Source organism: Ascaphus truei, chromosome 1, assembly GCF_040206685.1.
Source record: "Ascaphus truei isolate aAscTru1 chromosome 1, aAscTru1.hap1, whole genome shotgun sequence".
NCBI classification, from domain to species: Eukaryota; Metazoa; Chordata; class Amphibia; order Anura; family Ascaphidae; genus Ascaphus; species Ascaphus truei.
This window is the reverse complement of record NC_134483.1, coordinates 103262690-103279225: the sequence shown is the minus strand read 5'-3', so window position 1 is coordinate 103279225 and position 16536 is coordinate 103262690. Positions and strand designations below refer to the sequence as shown.

The 16536-nt window shown below is 37.6% G+C and overlaps 1 long non-coding RNA gene across 7 annotated transcripts in view; it reads left to right on the top strand.

The window, feature by feature from the left end:
• Positions 1-9: 9 nt before the first annotated feature.
• LOC142490470 (uncharacterized) overlaps positions 10-16536 on the top strand; it is a 302578-nt gene continuing 286051 nt past the window's right edge. Inside the window, exons 1-2 of one of the 7 annotated variants that reach the window (XR_012800077.1) lie at positions 10-211; positions 7367-7410. This is a non-coding gene — a long non-coding RNA (uncharacterized LOC142490470). Of the gene's footprint in view, positions 212-4663; positions 5675-7366; positions 7411-16536 lie in introns of those variants that run through there. The other 6 variants (XR_012800073.1, XR_012800078.1, XR_012800076.1 and 3 more) reach the window with 6 other exon arrangements.

The following is a 16536-nucleotide window of genomic DNA, read 5'->3' as shown; positions in this document are numbered from 1 at the left end:
GAGGGAGGGAGGGCAGGGGGAGAGATGAGAGAGGGGGAGACAAGGGGGAGCGGGTTCAGGCACCGCTATCACTAGAGGCAGAATGGGACATCGCTCTGGCCCAGGCAAATAGGGCACAGGCCCAAAGACAGGCATCAACAGACATGCCAAGGATACCTACACTACTATACGGCAGCAGCCTCATCAAGCAAACCAGCGACCGACCCCCGCGGTAAGCAGGAGAATCACTGTGTGTGTTGTGTACTACTATAGTATATGGCAGGGAAGACAGGAGGCGTACACCTGAGGTACAGGGGAAAGTGGAAAATCGGATCTACTGTACTGCACATGTACTCTTAGATGTATACGAATATGAGAGAGAGAGAGAGAGAGAATGAGAGAATACAGCACATTATATTATATCATATTCTAGTGGAGCTATTCTAAATTGCTTAAAAAATGTTAAGTTGTATATATCAAATTAAATATATATATATATATATATATATATATATATATATATATATATATATATATATATATATATATATATTGGCAAAATAGTAAGGTTTAATAGAACACAGTGTTTCACAGCATTTATTTCTATTGTGCGCCTGATATGCGAGGACTCTTATTTGGTGACATGCTAAGAGCACGGTGATACAGGGGCTTCTATAACTGACATATACTGGACATACTGTACCAAGAAGAGCACAAATTGTTAAAGTACACAGAGGGGATGGGTGAGGGTGCTACCAATGCAGAAAACCCAAGTGACACATTATTATTATTTGTTCATTTTTAGCACTTAGAATTTATACATATGCACATATATTTGCATAATGGTCTTTAGGGAGTGACAACTTTTGCCCAGTGTGCGGCTGCAGGTAAGTCATTAACAATGTTGCACATTTATTATGCATATGTTTGGATTTCTATTATTATCGTTTATTTGTTTATTTCCATGTAGAGATGTGTACATGTGTCTGTGTGTGTTTTGTGTGGATAAAATTATTGTTTTTACATTGTGCTTTACATTGTTCTGCATATAGACAATGACTTCAATCAACTAATATACATTTACAATAAGGTATTTCAGGGCCTTTGAATTATATAGTGTGTTAGAGGTGTAAATACACAATAAGCCTATAGTTATCAGCTCAATAACCTTTGTGCACATTCGACAGTTTATTTTAAAGGGGAAAAAAATGTAACACAGGATTTGATTAAAAGATCATCTAACATATAATAGGTATAAAAAAAATCCCCACAATAGCAGTTTATCTACAGTATTTTATTTTTAACTGTAGGAGTCTATTGTGCAATACGTTTGAAAACAATTCAAATCGTCTTAATATATAATATTATGGTGACCTATTGTGAATCATTTAAATTATTCTTACTGCAATGCCTATGACCAATTATACTGGCAAAATGTATATATTTTAGTTGCTAAACAATTATAATTATGGTATGTGCCATACTCTAAAAAAAGGTGTATCAGAGAACAGTGGTTTAAAAAAAAAAAAAACCTCAAATGCAGGTGATGTACACTGTGGTTAGATTATTAACTACAAAATAAATGTATATGAAACCCCTTTCAGGCACAAAGAAACACATTTGTTCATGGCACACAACAGACTAAGAGGCAGAGCATTTTAATATATTAAAGACGCCAATGTTTAGAATAATAGATGAAAAAAAAAATGCAAATATACCTTTTACATATGCATCAGTATTTAAAAATATTATAGCCTGGAACCAACAGGAGCAGGAGAAGGCAATGGCGCAGTGGCGACCTTATTATTCATAGATCTCTCTCTCCAGCCCTATAACCTGTTCTTCTTGCAGGCTGTCCTCAGCACCACGGAACAGCCAACATCAAATCCTCTCCCAGCATCACCGCATTTTGTTTCATCTTGGGATTTTCCTTCCTCTTCCTTCCTTCTATATATATATATATATATATATACTCTTCTTGTTCAAAAATAAATAAATAATAATCAAATCAAACCTTTTCTATAATGAAAAAGGGTGGGGAGCCCGGATCCAGTGCTGAGCCAGATTAGCATATCTTTTTTTAATGCCCTAATTTCCTTGATGTATGTAAATGTAAGACAAGGCGTGCTGGCTGGGGCTGCCGGGTGACGTCAGTGGACGTGAGCTCGCTGCTGGAGCTGAGGAGTGGAGTTGGCTGAGAGAGGAGGCAGAGGGAGCTCTGACACCCACAGCAAGGGCTCGTAGCAGGGAGGGAGGGAGGGAGAGCTCGGGCAGCAGCGGCCGGGGAGGAGGAGGAGGAGGAGGGAGACTTTACAGATATGGAAGAATAAACACACTGCATGCAATCACGGATCTATGTGTACGTGCAATGCATTTAACTCACATATGTATATTGAGGCATAATGGTATACTGGTATGTATAAATATAGTTGCAAACACGCCCATAATAGTAGGTAGGCAAAGGCACATGCACACATGTATGAGCCTGCAGAAGACATGTCCAAAGACTGTTTATTTCAGGATACATATTGGGGTACAAGCTTTCCCACCTATGCATCGCAGACAATGCCCTTCTGTAATGCACGCCGTTCTGTAACCCAGGCTTTGTTATACTGTATATCATCATCATCAGCAGCAGCAGCAGCAGGATGTCCTCTTACCTGCTTCATAATGTATGACCTCCCCCTCCAGCGCCGTAGGTGTTAAGGAATTGAAACACCCCCGTGCGTTTTAAATTACATTATTTCTTAATCTAGACCGTAAGTATCAAAGGGGATATTCATGATGGGATTGGGGTATATGTAATAATGTAGGGTACTACCTTTATACGACTCACCTTATGTGTCCACCCTGAGCTGTGGGACTAATAGATCATTTCACGTACATACATATATTTTTGACGTTATAACAAAATTCAGAATTCTTAATACATTCAATAATATTTTTTTTTCATGTACACATACACACACACACACACACACACACACACACACACACACACACACACACACACACACACACACACACACACACACACACACACACACAAAAACATACATACACACACACACACACACACACACAATATATATATATATATATATATATATATATATATATATATATATATATATATACATACATACATACATACATACATACATACACACACACACACACACACACACACACACACACACACACACACACACACACACTAGATTAGAATGCATGACATGTGCGTATTTCTTCTTGTAGACATGTTAGTGTATCTTAAATATTTTTTTCTATACCAAATTTTCATGCCATTTGACCAAAGGCTTACGTTATTTAAATACATTCTAGGTTTCTAATAAAGCATTGGAAGTCTAATTCCACTTGAGATCGAAATGACTCCTATTGAGAAATATAAACGTTGGAATTCTTCATATTGTATGTATCTTTAATCCTAATGCTACAAGTTCTACAATACGATGATTACTTTGACCAATATATAATTATCTGTTTTGCTGTAATAGGAGTCAATGAATAAGATATTTTCGACAATTGTAATCACTGGATTGTTCTTGGCATAAACAGCATAAACAGGAGCATAGAGTGCCAAATTATCACAGGCACAAATGCAGATTTTTTTGATCATTAGCTTGATTTTTTATTTATATATATATATATATTAGATTTAATGTACTGCAAAATGAAAATAAGTATCACAATTAATATTCAAGGTGCTGTGTTTCAGAGGTGGCTGGGATAAATAGTAGTTGAAGCTTGTGGGCCCTCAGTCTAATCCTGCCCGAGTCCACACCTAGTAAACCCACAATTTATGGGTGCATATCAAGGCCATGGCATTGCTCCAGACAGGCAAGGTGGTTCCGGGTTGTTATGTGGTGTGAAGTACGGAGGAGAACTACCCTGGATTGACGCAGATCTCTCCTAGCACAGCACTTAGTGGGAGATTCACTGAGTAAATCTTACTCACTCAGAATAAGGGACAAGGTTCTAGTTCTATATAATTCAGTCATTCTTCCATGGTCTAACACACACACACACACACACACACACACACACACACACACACACACACACACACACACACACACACACACACACACACACACACACACACACACACACACACACACACACACACACACACACACACACACACACACACACACACACACACACACACACACACACACACACACACGTACTGTGCATCTTTCTTCTTGTCTTCTTTATACCTTCTATTCTCCTCTTCTCTCTCCCACCCTCCCTTATACAATTATTTCACACAGACGTTTCTTCCTACTACCCACTCTCGCAAATCCTGTTCTATTCTCTTACACACAAGAGCCCACTGAAATATCCTATCTCTGTGCTATTTATTTCCCTCACTCTTCCATCTCTTCCACTATACCTCCCCCTCTCTCACATGAGTATCCTACCCCTCCGATCTCCTTTTCCCTCTCCCACATCTCAGCCCCCCCCCCCCCAACACACACACACACACACACTTATTTCCTTCCGTCTCTGGCTCCCTCTCTGTTCCTCTTTTTCTCTCTGTCGCTCTCATTATCGCCTCCCTTCAGTTCTCATTAACATTCAAAATCGTGAAGCCAATTTAAATTTGCTTCAGTCATCCCAACCCCCCCCCCCCATCTCCCTCCTCCCTCTTCCTATCCTCCTCTCCTCTTCCCCTCCTCTCAACCTCCTGTCATTTTCTCCCACGGGCAGGACTGAACTCGTCTGGCTCTTCTTCTCACACCCTTTACACTGCACATATATTACTCTGTGTAACTTTATCATACGTCCAACACATCCAGAAGTACATGGGACTGAAAGAAATGTGAATATCCTCATAACTTCACTGCTTAACCCAATCCCCCATATGACATATACACAAAAATCCATGGCCTTTGTTTAAAAAAAAACCATACACACACATACTTGGTGAAATCCTATGCTAAAGTATCATAAAAGAATAAACAATAACGTTGTATAGGATGTTATTTACGTGTTTATATAGGGTGTATTCGCAAATGCTAAATACATGAGTGAAGTTGGAATATATGCGCACGGCTTCTATATTGAAAAACTGCAACCACCGATCTTCTTTAGACCAGACATTTCTAATTTGTTCCGTCTGTCACATGAGGACTATAAGAGGTTTTGGTGCAAATTCATTATCTTTGGCAATGCTTAACGTATAGTGGGAACTGAAAAAGACCGTGGCAATGGGTGAACAATGGGGCTTCAGTTCATCAGTAACAAAAGAATTAGGGGGAAATGGTTGAGTTTCAGAGCACGTCCTCCTCAGCTGAGAGGGTTGGACTAGACCTTGGACAACCCTCCCAAAAACTTGCAGACCCCATCTCTACCACACTTCACTTTCTATCTAGGGCTTATTAAGCATATATCTCATGGGGAACTTTTTTTTTTTTTTTTTGTCTTGTACACCCCTTTTTCTGGAAATGGCTTTCGGGGGTATTTGAAAAGAAACTAAACAAGAATTATTCAAAGGGATTAAGTTGCATTTTCCATCGCATTGAGCTTCTCTTTTTTTTTTTTGGAGCCAGAAGAGAAATTTGCTGTCAGTGGTTAGATGGGATGTTGTATTGTGAGAACTTCTTTCTTTTTGGGAAGATCCGAGTAAAATCATCAAGAGACATGACTTTAACGTGTCCTAAATCATGTAAGTACATTTCTTTTTTAGTCGATATTTGTTCTTTATAGCTGCAGGTGGCAGAACAAGTTAATCAAGAGCATTATGCCAGTTTACACATTTGTCTTAAGAAATCTGAATTCTCTTGGTTCTTACGTTTCTCCTTGGTTTCTGCTTGTGTGATACCCCAGGCCAACTGCAGTCCTTTCCGTGCTATGCACAATATCTAGGCATATTCACTCACTTCTGGATGAGGGATCCACTTGGCCTGTGGCTGCTAATTGATTTTGCACACATCAAGCCAGACCTGTTGATATTGTACTTCCAGTTGGCTCTAGGAAGTAATAACCAAGCACCCACGTGTTAAGTAAGAAGAGGAAATAGCTCTACACTGTAGGATGTCAGCAAAAGTAAACAGTCTTTATAATTTCAGGACTATCAAATGCAAAGGCCTTTTCTTTACCATTGTGTTTGAGAAGCTGTATATTGTGTAACTGTTTTTTTTTTTGCACTGGAGATCATATCATCTGACCTGATAGTGAAACAATTCACCCAATTTGTTCAGCAACTATTTTTCAGCTCTGATTATTTTACCACATACATTAATCATCCTCCAAAATGCAATTTTTAAAAACATAATACCATTTCAAATAAAAACATATTTTTCACCTTACTATTCTGCAATGTGGATATTTCAGCAATACTACTGGGGTTTCTTAGTTTAATGCTTGCTATATTTGGCTTATATAATTTTGTCAGTGACATTTTAAAAATAATTTAAATGGTATGAAGAATGATCCTTCTGAAATGTATTACATAGAATCCAACTACTTATGATGAACTGGTAGGACACTCATCAAATATGTTTTTAGGTATTGGATGAGGTATAAAGTACACAATGTCATGTATAGTCAGAACTCAGAAGGAGAGCCACTGATGGAGCCCGAGTATGCTGCCTGTGCAAATATATACAGTACACTAGCTTTCAGTTGCATTAGGCCCAAGATACAGAACCCATGTATGCACATGTCTCTAACTACTGTCTGGGGCTTATCATTGCTTGGAACATCTATAGAATCCTTTAATAGGCAACAAACACTTTACAACTCAGATTTTCATTGGTCCTTAAAAAATATTTTCGAGAATTAGTACAATTCATGTAAAATGTTGCTTTGCCTTGGAAATATTTTTTTACACATAGTCTATTTTCATTTTTTATAATACCTTCCAAGTTCAATAAATAAAATGTTACCTATATGCATGCTTTTCTGTTCTTAAACGTATTTATTTCCGAAATGTAAATATTTAAAATGAGTTGCAACCTTTGCTGATTACTGTGTCAGATAAAGCATACAACTGTTTATTGAACATATGTAACTAAAATGTTGATATTTGAATATTGCCCTATTCGAGCTAAACCCATTTTTTACCCACAGCCTTCATTCTTAACACCTTATAATAAGCAGTTGACATTTTATTTGAGGCCACTGCTTCCACAAGAACACATTTTGTTATACGAAAAGATTTAATATACACGTTACTTATTTTAATCAAAATACTGGCGATCACATTTTGACTACAATATTTGAGAATGCATAGTACAAAATAAATATTTCGAATGTTCTTGGCAAACCTAACCAAAATAACAATAATATCCTAGGCACGAATAAGGTGTTCAATTCCCCATTGTTGAAATAATTATTTCCTTGCTATGTTTTTCAGACTGTGATATGGATGTGACAGCTTCTCTGGAACCCAAAACAGAGGTAATTGTATATGCACGTATGCTATTTGTATTTGTTAATATAGATAGACTCATGCATACCTACATAAACACGTGGGCATGCTTTCTGTGATGCTTTGCAATATGAAACGAAAGTACAGGTGTGTTGATAAATGTAAATCCTCATTTTTGTATTCCATGACTGATTTGTGTATGTGTAGTTGGTGTTCTGTAGACGTATAATTAACTATGTGTAATTCAAATGTACAGACTAAATAGTACGTCTTTCCTTGTCAATGAAACTAGAAATCTGTGCACAAAGGGGAAAATAGAACAGCTCACACTGAACATTGAACTAGTGAAGTGCTTTGCTTTAGTTGTACCAATAGCTGTAATTATAACGCTTTCATTTAAACCAGTGTCACTTTGACTGGTTTTGGCGCTCAGGTCTGTTAACCAGTGCAACTCCTTATTAAAGAGATTCTTGATTTGTTTCTAAGATCTACAAATGAATGAATTTGATGTCGAAGTGAAATGCTGTTTCGTTGCTGAGGTAGAATAAAATTACTTAAATGAAGCATTGGACACATTTCATTTTGAGAAGTAATAGTCAATAGTAAGTACTAGTTATGCTATTATAAATAAGGACTTTTCACGTGACATCACTCCAAAGACCTATAGAGCATATAGGAAAACAGACTTAACAATGATGCTGAAGATTGTTAGTGAAAAGCAAGGAGAGAGGATAGTAGACCAATGCCTGATATTTATATTCTTACAATGTAACACATCAAGTTGTGTAAATCCAAAAGATACATAGTAGAAACATGTATGACACATACATTTTAATATTGACTAGGTAATTAAGATATATTATTACAGTGAAACTGACTTTCTGGAGACAGATTTTTTTTTTTTTTTTTAGCAATTAAGCAGGTATGAGTCAAGCATACTTTATTCTATTCTTGTGCTGCACCTGATGTAACAAAAGGCATTAGGCCCAAGTGTTAGGTGTGAAATACGTTATAATGTACTAGGTGTGAGAACATGTAAGTTTTAATACTTCCTCTTCCTGTAGCTCAATTATAGTTCCTCTTTGTGTGACATTTATGGGAGTGTGAATGAGGGAGATTTATTAATGTATGTGCCTATTTTAGAAATACAGACTTGGGCCTATGAGTGCTCGTTATATATAAATATATATAACGAGCATCCTTAGTATATACCAGAGAGAGAGAGAGGGGGGAAAGAAAGAGAAATTAATCGTGTTATATTTTTATAAGAGAAGCACAATAAGAGTGACAGAAATAAGGGCTTACTTACATGGCATCCACCTTATAAAATGCATGGGGTGGTCCAAGTGCTGGACTACATTAGGATATTGCTGGTTATATCAGAAAAAACACGGTTTCTCCATATTGGAAAACCTCATTAGAGTTTTACACTGTGGAGTGATCACGTGTCTTTAACATGCACTGTGCTGCATTGGATCTGTAATTCAGCAGTTCTAACTGTGCCTACCCAGATTTCAAGATAGAGATGAGATACCAATGACACATTATACCCTTTATCAACAGTACACACATTCCTGGGGGTTGTAGATCTCTTCTTCACATATTTTTTACACAGGAACATCCATTGGTATCATTTTAATTATGCTCTACTTAAAAAATGCTAATGCCATCCACTTTATGCAATTTAATAATCAGAACATTATTTCAGATAAGCTTTTGTGCAAGAACTTTAGAGATATTTCTCATCCATGTATTGATATTAAATAATGCATCTGTCTGATACAGTAAGAACAGACTAAGTCACCCGTAAGCAATACACATTTCATTTTCTGTTTTAATTTCCATTTTTAAAAGCATAATACATAGAAAGACATAGAAACAAATATTATTTACAAAAAAACCCAACCTATTCAGTATCAAACATGTTTATCATATAACCTACATAACAACGTATATCAAATATACATTACAATGTATGACATTTTAAATGACAGTATACAACAAGACTGAAGTGTTCAATATTGTCTTTTGTGGCAACAATATAATAGTTGCATATCCCCTAATTTACAGTTCTTGGTTGATTGCATCCATATTCCAATGTACGAATGCAAATACAGTATGATATTAATGACGTTGAATAATAATATATTACGTTGTATCAATCAAACCTATCATTAAATAGTTTGCATTTCTAGGCATTACACTCATTATACACATACAGGCTGCAGTAGAACACGAGATTCTTTAACACATAAATGGCTTTAGAAGTTTTCAATATCATGCAAGGTATAGTAGGACCCAAATTTTTGTCTGTTTTAATAAAATACACTGCATATTTGTTTTTATTGAAATGTCTATCAAAAATGTGTTTGACACTTTAAATGAGTGTTCATACATCACAAATAATAATAGTATACGGAATTCGATGATGTATAGAAGTCAGTCTCTCTCCATCCCACCTTAACGCACATAAACAAACGCCCATTTATCCAAGTGTTATGGGAAGAGACACAGCAGCATTTCTGGAGCCTATAATGGAATCTAGAAAAACTTGAACTGCTTAATCTTCATGTCGTGACAGCACCTGCTAAGCACGACAGACCAACACACGATTGCCATTAAAAAACACGAATCCAGAGCAAAGTGTCCATGCAATTACACACCGATTCACTGCGTATCACAGATTTGATTCCCAGTCTCAAGCAAACAAGGCCCTGCTTTAAAGCAATAGCAAAGTGCCTCCCCTCACTGTGCAAGGCCAGTATGCCAGAAGAGAAATGCAGGGAGAGACTCCCGCCTCCCCCCCCCCCCTCCGCCCCTCACCCCCTGATCTCAACTCCTTTCCCTATATGTCCGTAGAGAGAGAGAGATCCCTCGCAGCCTTTGGATGCTGCTAGTGCAGATTTCAGTTGCATCAATGAGGTGCAGAAGGGCCGCAGCAGGTTGGTTTTGCAGCAGGCTGCATAGAGCCCCAGGATGAGCTATGTGTAGAGGAGCTGGGGAGCTGTTCCAGCGCTAGTGCTGATGGCGAGGGGGCAGCTCACTCTGCTGATCACTCTCATGCATATCAATAGCCGTGTACTTAAGATCTTTTTTTTTTCTCATGACATCATCATTACCTTGGTCTCCTGCTGTCCAGCACCTTTGACCTTGCCGGGCTACTCCACATTTTTGGCAATGAAACGCCTCACTCCCTCCCCCCCCCCCCTTCTCCACCCCCTCCCTCCAATGATGGCCCTTTTCTCCTTTTTTCAGACCGGTGGCAGCAGCAAAGCCAGCAAGACGGCATCTCCTTCCTCTCCTTCTTCTTCTTCTTCTTCTCTGCCCCTCACCCCCCTACATACGAGTCCTGAGCAAACGAGGAGCTGCCCCCCCCCCCCTAAAACATCCCCACACGAGATGTATGTGATCAAGCTGCCACCATTTGGGGAAGAGGGAGGGGGGGAAAAACCACCACCACAAAAAAAAAAACCTCTGCCATGCATAATGTGAGAGGATCAGGATCAGACCATTGAATCATCTTGTCACTTTGGACTGGAATGGGATTTCTCCTTTTTTTCTCCTCTGGCGGACTGAGCTGCAGAGATCAGAAGCCTTCACGTCTTTATATTGCTTATTATAAGGAGTCTTGGGTGAGAATGAAGCCCCTATTTACAATGCAAATAGAGGAGGCCTGGGAAGGGATGGAGATTGGAAGCACTGCTCCTTGCGTCTGCGGGAGCAGCCTTTACCTGCTCATCTCTGGCACAGAAATGGGGGGTGATTATCACTGTCGGAATAACTCGCCCAGAGGAAAGTTGGGAATAAACTTTGACGGCAACAGATCTCTTTTGGATGCTTATGAGCTGCACACAAGCTGGGAACAAGTGCATTTGATAAGGGGGATCGTTGTTACAAGACGCCGGCTGCCCTTAAAGCCATCATCACATGTAATATGTTTGGAGGGGAGGGGGGTGGGGGGAGGAGGTATGTGGATTCTCAAGCAAGATTTGCAGTATGGGAAGTGGGTTGTTATCTTTGGTTATCTAGCTGTATGAGTGTATTGGTCTTCATAAAGCTAGATAACCGAAAGTAAAAACTCCTTCAAAATCATCAGATCGCGGATAAGGAATAAAACCCAGCAGAGGGACTGTCAGAGGACTGGACCAAGCAAAACGAAAGCAACAAACACACCACAAAATGATATATATAAAAAAAAAAAACATATATTGATATATCTTATTTTTTTCGGGTGAGCGGATTGTTGTTGCTAACATTTTATCACAAATCAGAGCACGGATTTGAATGTTGCTGCTGGATTTGTTGGCTAACCCCCATGCGGATATTGTGCTGATGGTAATGTATGTGCAACTTTTGATGTTCAGCATAAAAAAAAATGTTGTATTTTTTCCCCTTCTAATAACAAAAAAAAAAAAGGATATATGCAAATATAACCTTTACTCTTATTGTCCCTGCCATAAAGACTTTGGAAAAACTTTATGCTGGATGGCAAGATACTTTACTCATTTATTTCTTACTGAAGAGAGCTGCAAAGAGAAGAAACATGGGATGGTTGGTGGTTGTTTTATTTGTTTTATTTTTAATTATTATTATTCTTTTTAAAATGCAAGGGCAGATGCTTCTCTCTTCTGAGAGGGTTTCCTTGAGGAAGCCAATGAAGCAGAAAGACATGATGGAGACAAGATCGCCTCCCACCTTGTCAAAGTGTTAAAAAAAAAAACAATGTTCTGTAATGCTCTGGTTCCAGCATTGGAAATGAAAGTGACATTTACACCAAAACCCACGTGTGCTCCTCCTCTGCTCTTTTTTTTTTTTTTGCTGTTGTTTAAGGTTGATCAAATCTATCCAGGAAACAGCTCTGGCATCCCAAAGTGAAAATAATTTAAACGTATGTAGAAGTGACTAAAAAAGAGAGAAAGAGAGAGAGATCTGCAATAGGGGGAGGAGATTGGGATGGGGTCTGTCCTGCCTAATTGATTCGGTTAAACGGAATGCAGGAGATGTGAACGGCTGGACGCTCCCATTCCCACGCTCGGGGGCAAGTGGCAATGCCATGCCCTGTGACAGACAGCCTGGCTGGGGGGAGGTGGGGGGAAGGGAGAGAACATCAAGTGCAACCACACTCATCTCCATCGCTTAAGAAAGTGGAGGCATTTCCCACCCACAGCCATCTGCAACCCCCTACCCCCCCCCCCCACCTCCCAATGAGAGCACCAACTGTTCAGCAGCAGCACACTGTCTGCTTTTTGTTAATTTAATAAACACTTTTTTTTAATCTATTCTTTTTTTTAGGTTAAGTTGTTTATGCATGGAGGTTTTATATATATATATATATATATATATATATATATATATATATATATTACGTTTTAATGAGAGGCTATATCACAACAGTGGTCGTCTATCATGGAACTGTTTTTTATGATTAAAAAGCTACTAGGCCTGATTTTTATACTGGATGTTTGTTTTTAAATTATTTATTGAAAAAGAGATAAATAATCTATTAAAAAGGGCAAAGAATAATAAAGTAAGGTGCTGCTGTAGAAAAACACCCCCCAGCAATTGGGTGTTGAGCAATATATGAAATAAATAACAGACAAGCAAATAATAAAGGCACAATTATATGGTGAGCATGGAAAAAAGTATCAACGCTTCTGGACCAAAACGTTGTTCTTTGTTCCATGCTCAATAATATATATATAAACATTTTTTCAACTGTTTGTCTGTTATTTATCTAGTGGGTTTTTATTTAGCTGCATAACCATGGTAGACTTGCTTATTTTCAGTATGACATGGTCCTATCAATTTTACTAGCTGCAGTTATACACCATAAAATAAATGACTTCGTAAAACAAGAGAGTATTCATCCTACATACAGTTATTTTAACTTATTGAAGGTTGACTCCTCCTTAGCTATATTTTGGCAGAGAATTTGTATCTAGAGGAAGGTATCACACCAAGAACACCAGGCCATGACTCACGTTAATACGTTTTCCCTGTGCTGGAGAGGATTTTATTCCCAATCAAATGAACAGATGTCACCTCTTGTCCAGCACACTTACTACCTCTTCGTAACATATCGAATAAGGGCCCATAAGAGGCGCTAGTTGTAATCATACTGCTCCACTCCGGCCTGACGTATGTACATCTATTATGAGGAGGTAAAGTTATCATAAGAAATATACCAGAAATATTAATCAGCCAAAGCAGCAGCATTTACTAATATATGTTGCACTTGCAATTAAGTGAATGCACTCAGTCATGTAACATCCCTTTCATTTATCAGATGGTTTACAATTGTAAGCTATGTTATGGTAGCATTGTGAATGTAGGCCTCAAAGCCTAAAAGCAAAATAATGTTATGGAATGTACAATACATGCTGGTTTGGTTATTGGCTGAGTCTGGGCGCATACAAATGTAACCCCTTCACTGTCAGAAGAAAATAATTTTATCTTTAATATGTATGCAGTTTAGAAAATAGGAGGCTTTAATAATAAATTGTTTTACATTTAGGGATCTATGTATCCATTGACTGAGAAGTGTGCACGGAGTAACATAATTATAACACCAGGGGATAAGTTTATCAATATCTTCTATAAATCTGGCCCACATTGGAAATTAAGCTGCACCAAGTTAATTAAAGACAAGGAATCCCATTAAAGACATGGACGTTTTTTCATTTGACACGTTTGGTGCATTTTTGTGTATTCATTTTGCACCAGTTTTGCAGTTGGATAAGTTTTGTTAAATACACACTACTAGATCTCAATGCTTGAACAAGGACATTGCATATATAGAAAAATATAACCACAGAACCAAGAATGTGAAAATAATTATACATAACAATACAAATAAAAACGGAGGAAAGCTCTCACAGCTGCATAACATTTCAGGGGATCTCCTCTTTGTCAGGCTACATGCATGCAAGTTACATAAACTCAGGCTCTAAATACTCTCTTGTAAACACTGTAAACGTTATTATGGAAATCTATTCTCAGCAGAAATAAGATGAAGCGTCACGTCAGCGTCATGACTACTTTCATGCCAACGATCCACACATCATACAATGTAACAAACTATATATATATATATATATATATATATATATATATATATATATATATATATATATATATATATATTTATTATTATTACTTTGTATGATGTCTGGCCCAGTTTCCGGTATTACATGGCACAACGTCATGACGAATGCAAGTGTGTATTCAAATCCGCATAGGAGGGTCTGTAACTGGCCTGTATCTGATGAAGGAGTATCCTGTAAAATGTTATAGAGATAATTCTTCTTGTCCAGTCTTGATTTATACAGTTATGCATAAATCTTTGTGTATTGTTGGTTCTGTAGACATTCACAATATATTTGGCATATATTTTTTCCATGTGAGCACTCACTATCCTTTTTGAGTATTGTGCTTTTTTATCGTGTTCTTCTAGAAAGATTAGTATCATCCAGTGATTCATTTTGCACCTCTTTATATAATGTATCAGTCTTAATCATTTTTTTAAATATAATTTGGGCCTTCCCTTTATTTCCCTCCCCCTTCCCCTCCCCAAAAAAAATAAATAATAATAAATAAAGAATATAAATTCTCATGGCAAAATATGTATTTAATCAACGTTTAAAAGCAATGCACCTACAGAACATAAGTGGTAAGCGTAGCACTTGTGAACAGCCTTGGTATTATTTCTATGCCATTTCTCTTTTTTTGTAGGCTTTGTTAATACACCCTGCATAGTGTTTGAACGTGTGCCAATGCCATTGTCAGCGGCTGGTGTCTTTGGGCATACCACTTTGATGTTGCGGGCCACATGAACCTTTGCTTTTAGGCCTATTGATAATTCAACTGTATGTTCAGCATTACATACCTCGAGTGAGCTGCATAACAAATAGACATCACCTTTCCTCTTCTGTAGTCATGTAACCACTTACCAAACTGCTCACTGATACAGGTGGTGCAACATCACTTAACATATTGAGGGGTTGTTTATCAGAGTTGCCCCATTGAGCAACATTGGTGCATACAGCAGCACCATATCTATTTTTGTTATTGATTATACAACTGGTGCTGTTTTTTTCTGTAGCACCAATTCAACACATTTTCATAAAGAACACTACCAAATCCCTTCATTGACTTTAATGGGTGTATATATAGAAGCAAAAGAAGAAAAAATAATTTTATTAGGACCCTATTGCACATAAACTAGCATTGAAGTCACCTACTCGATTGCAGTTTAATGAATAACCAACTGAGAGAGGCACTTTTATTCTATGTCCTGTTAGAATTAGAATAAAAATGTATCAGGGTATTCTGCTCATGTGAATCCACTTTTCATTTTTAAGGTGTATTCTAAAAAATTACAAAAGGTGCTGTTTGCATATTTGGCTATCAATCGGTGCCAATAAAGTGACTTAATCAATAAGCTTCTTACATTGATGCAGCTGCAAGCAAAACATTCAGAATACCTTTGTGGTTCACAAAGGCTCACTTTTCTTGGTATTGATACGTGCAGAATTGTATATGAAACTCCAAGAAAGCTAGGTACACTGTAGGTGTCACATATAACACATTTGTCATTTTGCCTTATATTTGCTTCAGATCATTAGTAAGAAAAGCGTACACAAGGACAAACAGAGGTTTAATAACACTAGGGTTGGTGTAATTAAACCCAATATGTGCAGTTCATATTTTAACCCCACCCATAATGCTAAACTAACATAAACTTGGTAAAATACAGTAGGTAACACATTACTAGACTGACAGACGTCAATGTTCAAAAATTCTCTTAAGTATAAACTCTATTGTATAAATGGGCATTTGAGTGTTTTGATAGTATCTTGTATAGGCCTTTGAAATATATCTTGTGGGAATATATAGGGCACCCCCCGCCCCCCTACCACTATTTTCAGAGGCAGCCATACATAGCCAGTCAAAAGAAAAATCTTACTAGTGTAATCAGATTCCTCAGAAAGATAGTCACCTGTTAGATAGATTGTTTAGATAGTCATACTAATATAGAGTAGCACATTTAGTACCAATGTTTTCCATGTTTCAGGTTCACTGAATTCAAGCATATCAGATACTTACGTTTATGTATTTGACTAATAATTTCTTCATAACTGCTACACAACCAAACC